Source organism: Humulus lupulus, chromosome 4 (assembly GCF_963169125.1).
Source record: "Humulus lupulus chromosome 4, drHumLupu1.1, whole genome shotgun sequence".
Lineage (NCBI taxonomy): Eukaryota > Viridiplantae > Streptophyta > Magnoliopsida > Rosales > Cannabaceae > Humulus > Humulus lupulus.
The window spans coordinates 13,671,686-13,680,273 of NC_084796.1; the positions used below are offsets into that span (position 1 = coordinate 13,671,686).

An 8,588-nucleotide genomic window follows, 5' to 3' on the forward strand; every position below is an offset into this window, starting at 1 on the left:
GACCACCATCAGCACATCCCTCACCTCAACCTATCCCCGTCGTTTTGGATTTGGGGGCTCGCGAATGGAATCGCGTAGAGATGCGCAAATTGAGGCTGTGTTCGTCGATGGTGCGGCTGGGTGTTCTTGGCTGGGTTTCACGGAGGTGTGCGCCTAAGGTGAATCGCAGGTGGTGAGGGTGGGTGGCCGGAGATGATGGTGGAGATGGCGAGGCAAGCGAGTGGAGGACAAGGAGGTGGCAGCTAGGGCAAAATGAAAGAAAATAGGTTGCTTGGCTGAATGAGTTTTTGCTATATTAATTATTAGTACCCTTCCTTTTGCTGATGTTTTTTTGTTTAATTTTTATTTCCAATATGTGATTAGTTTTCCCATACAAATTAAGTAAATTTTAATTCCCATATTTTTATACATTGATGGCTAAAAAGCCATATTTTTGAAAAATTCCCATTAACAAGTATTCCCCATCGGATTCAAAAATGGGTTTCACTTTCCTCAAAAGCCTCAAAGCAGTAAAAGAACTTGACTATGGCCCAAGCTTGTCTAGGGACAAAAGGTCTATTTTAGAAAATGCAAAAAGAGAGGTCCTACCGGGAGTCGAACCCAGGTCGCTGGATTCAAAGTCCAGAGTGCTAACCACTACACCATAGAACCCTTGTTGAAATTGTAAGCTAGTAATTTTTTAAATCAATATTTTTTAACTCTATTTTAGAGAAACGTATACTTAATATTTTGATAACTTCGACAAACAAACATATATGATATATGTACACACACAATAGTCTATTATTGATAAAATATGATTTTTAAATGAAATATAAAAATATGTATATTTATATACTATAGTGAAGAAGACTCGTGCATATGCCATGCCACCTATTACATACAAGATTACAATAACACATGTACCTTCTAAAAGTAAAGTGAAAAAAGAGAGGAAAAAAAGAAGGTACGTAGCAAGACAATCCAAGGCAACATGAACATATTATTCATGAAACAATAATTTCTTAATCCATTATTAGATTAGATGTTTTACGAATTAGTCTTAATTAAAATGTCATACTTCTCTAATATATAAAGTATATACTATACTGTTGATGAAAGTAATTACACAACAAAAAATTACAATTATATATATCTTTCATTATGAATTACATATATTATTTATTACTAATTAGCGTCCAATTAAATCAAAACAAGTAATTGCATGAACACATAATCCAACATAATATTCTCTCATAGTTATTACTATACGCTTATTGCTTATATATAATGATTTTTTTCACTATAAGATTTAAAGAAGAAAATTACATAAAAAAAATCACCATTTTCGTACACAAATTTGGAACTATTTAGGGTATAAGGTGATGAGTGCCGTATAAATTATACATTATATATAATTAACATCAAACGTTACAAGATTGTTGACATGTTAGACCATATATATAATATACAATATTGAATGTGGGTACATTGATGATATGTGTACTAAAATTATGCACAAAAATATTACACAAACTGACGTGGTCGTTTTTTTTTAACTAATCACATTTATTTCAGATGAGACCCACTGTTTTAAATACCACTTCGGTTGGTGTAAGATCATCTCCAATGCAAGATGTAAATTGTATGCCAAATTTGGCACAAAAAAATGAATCAATGCTATATATGGCTCAATATTTGTAATTGTGCTCCAATACACAAAATGCAAATTAACTAAAAAAAGTAAACAATTAATTTAATATTTATTAATAATATACAAAAAGTAACCATTTTTTTCATTTTTTTATTATAAAAAAGTAGTTATTAATTGTTAATTAATAAATTAGTGGCAATATGGTAAATAAAAAAATTACAATAATTGTTGTGCCAAAGGCCCATGCTATATCTTGTGCCAAATTTAGCACAATTTTTAGCATATGCCAAATTTGACACACCTTTTAGAACACCATTGGAGTGATAATTTTGCTAAAATGTGCTAAATATAACAATGAACCACCTTTTTGACACACCTCGATGGATCTTGATGAAAGTCGATGTCATTCACAAAAATGCATAACTTTTCACTTGAGTGTCTGTTTGAGGTGATTTTTTTAATTTGGGTATTTTTTAGAGATCTACGCGTTTGAGATGTGTAAATACATATTTGGGAAGTTTAAAGATTGATGATACCCCAAAGTTTAAAGCAATACCGTAATATATTCAAAGTTGGGCATGTTTTCAACTTTTAAACTTCCCAAATGTGTATATACATATCTCAAAGGTATAGATCTAAAAAAAAATACTCAAATTAAAAAAATGACCTCAAAAGGACACCCAAGTGAAAATTTATGCATTTTAAATGAATGACATCAAGTTTCATTGAGGTGTATCGAGGTGAATCAAATTTTTCATGAAAATCATGATTTGTAAGGGCCAATCAAGCTGGGCATCGAGGTAAATCGAGGTACATCGATTTTTCTCATGAAAATCATGATTTTAAGGCGCCTCGATGAAACTTGATGCATCTTGATAAAAATTGATGCAATTCATTGAAAGTTTATACATTTTCACTTGGGTGTCCGTTTGAGGTGATTTTTTTTTAAAATTTTGGTATTTTTTTGGAGATCTACACATTAGAGATGTGTACATACACATTTGAGAAGTTTAAAAGTTTAAAACATGCGCACCTTGGAAAATATTAGGGTATTGTTTTAAACTTTGAAGTGTTATCAAACTATAAACTTTCCAAATGTGTATTTACACATCTCAAACGTGTAGATCTCTAAAAAAAAAATACCAAAATTAAAAAAATTTCACCTCAAGCGGATACCCTAGTAAAAAGTTATGCATTTTCAATTAATTACATTGAGGTTTGCCGAGTTGGGGCCTTAAAATCTTGAATTTCATGATAAAACTCGATGCATCTCGATATATCTCGATGTCGAGCTTGATGGGCTCTTAAATTTGATGATTTTCATGAAGAAAAGGACATGCCTCGATGAAATTCGACACACCTCGGTGGACCTTGATGCAATTAATATAAATGCATAACTTTTCACTTGGGTGTCCATTTGAGGTGATTTTTTTTTTTAAATTTGGGTATTTTTTTTTTTGAGATCTACACATTTGAGATGTTTATATACATTTGAGAATTTTAAAGCTTGAAAACACCCCAAAGTTAAATAAAAAAATCCCAATTTTTTGAATTTGGGTATGTTTTTAAGCTTCCAACTTCCCAAATGTATATATAAACATCTTAAACGGGTAGATCTCGAAAAAAATACCCATATTTAAAAAAATGACATCAAACGGACACCCGAGCGAAAAGTTATGCATGTTCAATGAATTTCATCGAAGTAAATCGAGGTCTGTTGAGATGGCATTGAATTTCATCAAATTTCATCGAGGCATATCATTTTTTTTTCTCACAAAAATCTTGATTTTTAAGGCCCCATCAAGCTGCGCATCGATGCGACGTTGAATTTCATCGAGACATATTGTTTTTTTCACAAAAATCTTGATTTTTAAGGCCCTATCGAGCTGTGAATCGAGGTGCATCGAGTTTCTGCAACTTTCAGAGTTTCAGATTTGAAAAAAATTGCGAAAAAAACCAAAAAATCATGCTCATATTTATTCGAAATGTATAGATCAGTGTTTTAACTAAAAAATTTCTTAGTTAAAGTTTTGAATCATAAAAAAAAAATTAATGGTGTTAATGGAATGGAAGCTTCGAGGTGAGAGGAGATGACGTTAATGGAGGTCTATCTTCCACATTAATGTTAGAGCTCCTTCTCATGGTGAAGAATGAATGATGATTCTGAACATTTTTTCACAACAATGAGTTGTGGCTGCCGTAGGTCGAAGGAAAGAGAGAAGAGAGAGAGAAAGAAGAGAGGAATATGGGAGAGGTATTTTGAGAAGAATGACAAACAATAGCTTATTTTTTTTATGTGCAAAGTGTGATGTATTTTTTTGATTTAGCCCCCATAAATTGCATAAAACTTAAATTTCCCTACATAAAATAGGATAGGGTTGGAATCCTTTTAGATCAACATGTATAATTTAGGCTTGCCACGTGACATATATTTACGTGACATATTGTCAAATTTCCTTCATTGTTGCATTATTCATGGGTTTTTTTTTTTGTTCTCTTAAACAACAAATAATCATATCTTTGTTTATGCATATACATCGTTTCTATGATATGAAAAGGGCACTATGTATAAACACTCGTAATGGATGGATATTGCTTGGTGCAACTATAGAAAAAGAGGTCGAGCACTCAATTTAATCATTAAAAAACTTGACGTCATGACATACAAAAATATCAATCGATCGAGCCGACTCTATTGGAAAAAAATAATAAAGAAAAGTTGAAGATAAGCTAGGGTTGCTGGTTGTAGGTACCTACACATATATAATGGAAGCCTTTTTATAATAATGATTAGCATAATTTCTTTCAAGTGTGGGGTGGGACATATTGGTAGAGTAGTGCACTACCACATAAGCTTTTCCAATAGCATTTCAACCAATTAGAAGAGAGTTTGCTTATAATTATATACCATAAATTATGCCTAATTACATTGCATTATTATCATATGCTTCGCTATGCCATAACAACTGGACCACATTGTGTCTTTTAATGCTCCTATCTTTCTATCCCAAATCCCAGCTGCTTAATTAATTGCTATTATATATTAAATAATGATGATATCATTCATTCATTAATTATATTATATATACTTAATTATTGATTATGGAAAACATCAACAGAAAGAAGAAGAACAAAAGAAACGAACTTTTGTCTTCTGCTAATTGATGTGAGCCTTAGTACTATAGATATAGTCAAATGTATATATATTATAATAGCTAAAAAAAATTAATTATAGGAATATATGTATATGTATGCACCATTTTTACTTAGACATAATTTGTTTTCATTAATTTATTACAATTTGTAGTGATTTTTCATCACATTGTTAGCACAATTATATTAAAGATATGTATTTTGTTAAAATTAATCAAATTTTTATTATTTATAGAGGTTTTTAATTGATATAAAGGGACGCATTCGAACCTAATACTACTTCTCTACTCTTATCTTTGTTCACACTCACCAATATTCACCAACGATCGATATAGTCTTATTATTATTATAGTTTTTGCATTCCATTCTAAATTTATTTTCTTGTTCCTTTTTAATTAGTAAAATTACTAGTTTGGACTTGCGAATTTACTCTTAGTGCTACCCTTATTGGAATGCTTGTCATTAAAATAAAATTACGGAATCAAAACAATAATGATTTTAATAAAAAAGCATATATACATATTTCCCAAAAAGCCAGGTAAACGTTAATCATTAATATGATTGTTTGTTTCATGTCAAAAAGTGTGATCTTAGTAAAATTTCCTTAAATAGGAAAAGAAGAATATTACATAAATGGTAAGTTTTCAATATAATTCCTAACTAATACGCGTGAATATAATGTTAACTTGCTAGATAACTTTGCCATAATAAAAGGAAAATATACATATGCTTATACTTTATACTAGATATAAGCAACATATAGAATTTATTAATTATTTTTATTAAATTTATATTATTGTCATATAAATTTTAAATAAATATTATATTTTAATTAAATAATATATTTATTTATGTTTAAGTTTATGTTTGTTCTAGTTTTTAAATTTAAGAGTGACAATAAGAGATTATATATTATATATTTAATATAATATTAAATATTATACGTAGATTTTAAATTTAAGTTTCTTGCTAGTTTTAAAAAAAAAGCAATTTGTTACTAATTGACAGTAGATTATATTATATGTTTAATATGATATTATTAGTTTAAGTTTAATTAAATTTTATTTAATTTATAAAATGTATGATTTTATTATTTTTAAATAATTATCATCGTAAAATATCTCAAAAAAATCTTATTTTAATTTGTTTAATTATTTATTATTTAAAAATAATTATCATTGTAAAATATATAAAAAATATTCTATTTTAATTTGTTTAATTATTTATTATTTGTAAATAATTATCATGGTAAAATATCTCAAAAATATCTTATTTTATTTTATTTAAGTTTAAGTGTTACAAACTACCATTAAATATAAGAATATTATGTTAAATATAAGAATATTCCGTTAAAGTTAACATTAAAAAAAATAAAAAACCGTTAAAACCAAGAATTTCCGTTATCTACACACTTATTATATAGAAGAGATATTATAAATGTAAGTTGAACAGAAAATATTAGTTTCTGTTAGATTTAATATTTTTTTTTTATAATTTTCTAACACCATTAATTTTAAAATTATCTAAATAAGGTAAATAAAATTAAAAAAATAAAATAATAATAAAGTCATATAAATAAAATAAATAAATTAAAAATAAAAATAATAAATAATAAATGAGCCATAATAATTTCTCTTCACATATTTTAAAATTTTATATTAAAATATTTAAATTATTCTATCAATTATGTTTTCAAAACTATAACAAAAAAATATTTATGTGTTTAATTTATTCTTTTTTTTTCTTTTATTAATTATATATTTTGTCATTTAATATATATCTTTTTATTCAAACATATATGTAATAGTGACATAAGACACATAAATATACATATTTATTATTTTTTCATTTAGTTTTCTTTATCTGAAATTACTTATTTTAATTATTCGAGCAATTAATTAAATAATATATATTCATATATAATTTTTTGTTGGCTTTAAATTTATTTAAATTAAATAATTAAAACTCATTCAAATAAAATCTTTGGATTCATAGTTTTAATTTAGAATTTTTGAACATTTTATTATATTGAATATTTTTTCTAAAAGAAAATTAGGAAAAAAAGTATTTAATTTTAAAACAAAAATCACCATATATAATATATAAATCAAAACATAAAAATACAAAAAATTAAATTATTATAAACACTAAATTTCAAACTAATAAACAACATCAAATAATTTACTTTAAAACTATAATGCACCATATTTTTATATATAAAAAGTGTCTCTAACGATTCTTGATTTAATGGTTTTTTTTTTCATATAAATAAAAAATATCATATATATTTTTTTAAATTATAGACAATGTTTTGACTTAATTTTCTTAATAATATATTTATATCATTCTTATATAATATATATGTCATTTTTTTTATTTAAAATTTAAATAACAATTAAAAAAATATAATAAAACTAAAATACATTTTTAAATAAAAATAAACAAACATGCATTTCATGTTACTTACAACTAGTATATATATACACTATAGTAATAATGTTGGGACTAACATATATTTTATTATTACTTTGAGGAGACCAGTTATAACTTAATAGAATTATATCTATAACATATTGGAAATATACATATTTAAATTTAAATTAAATAATAATGGATAAAACATGTGTTAAATTCAATATATAAACATTAATAAACAAAAATGACATAAATGGATAGATACAATGTATATATATAATGTTGGAAAGATACAAAATTATTTTACGAGTTCAAATTGATAATTAATTTTATGATGAATTTTTAGTACATATAAGATAACATATATATAAATATATATTTAATATCAACACAATTATTACTGTGTGAAAACATATTTTCTAAAAGCAGAAATATGAAATATTATAACTTATTACAATGTAAAATTTATTTCATTTTATAACTTTTAAACTTTTTATGACTATATATATATATATATGAGTTATTCTAATATAGAGTATTACTTTACGAAGGTTTTCTATAGTTAAGATACATAGAATCATATATAGATATAATTATAATTGCGACAGTAATTAGCACTAATTAACATATTATTATCTTAACAATAATAATAATAATAATAATAATAATAATAATTATTATTATTATTATGAAAGTAGAGAAGCATATATAAGATTAGCTAGAAACGTAAGATTAAGTAGCTTTATTCCCAACCCAACCAGAGATAGATAATACCGATCCCCAGCCTCACTTTTATGCATGCTTTAAACACGTCACGATATGCAATCTATCAATTATGTGTCTTGCTAGGTGGTACTTTTTAACCTTTATTTTCATATTCACACTCGATCAGATTATGTCATCCATAGTGCTTATTGCCCCCATGATTAATATTGATGAACACTTATGAATATATTAAACCCATATATATCCATGATGATTATTATTGAATGTGTACAAAAACTCAAATATATCATTATCATATATATTTTAAATGTGGCAAATAGATTATTTTATTATTATTATTATTATTATTATTATTGCATGAATCATATAAAATAAATGGATCAAAATGTGCACACGATCAACTACGAACTACCACCGAATATATATATATATATATATTCACAAAACGAAAGAAAATGGGAGCCAGTTATGAATATTATTCTGGTCTGAGACCAAAAGAAAAAAAAAAAAAAAAGAAAAAAGAAAAAAGAAAAAAGAAAAAAGAAAAAGAAGCTACAGCTTGTGCTGTTCGATATTATTTGTACTTTTTCTAATATTGTGTATACTTTTTTTTAAAAAAATAATTAGTTTAAGAATATCTCTTGGATTTTAATGCAACTCT

At 25.8% G+C, this 8,588-nt stretch overlaps 1 non-coding gene across 1 annotated transcript; it reads right to left on the reverse strand.

Annotated features, from left to right (window-relative positions):
• Nucleotides 1-579: 579 nt before the first annotated feature.
• TRNAQ-UUG (transfer RNA glutamine (anticodon UUG)) lies at nucleotides 580-651 on the reverse strand. The gene has a single exon. It is a non-coding gene; the product is annotated as a tRNA-Gln (tRNA).
• Nucleotides 652-8,588: the final 7,937 nt, after the last annotated feature.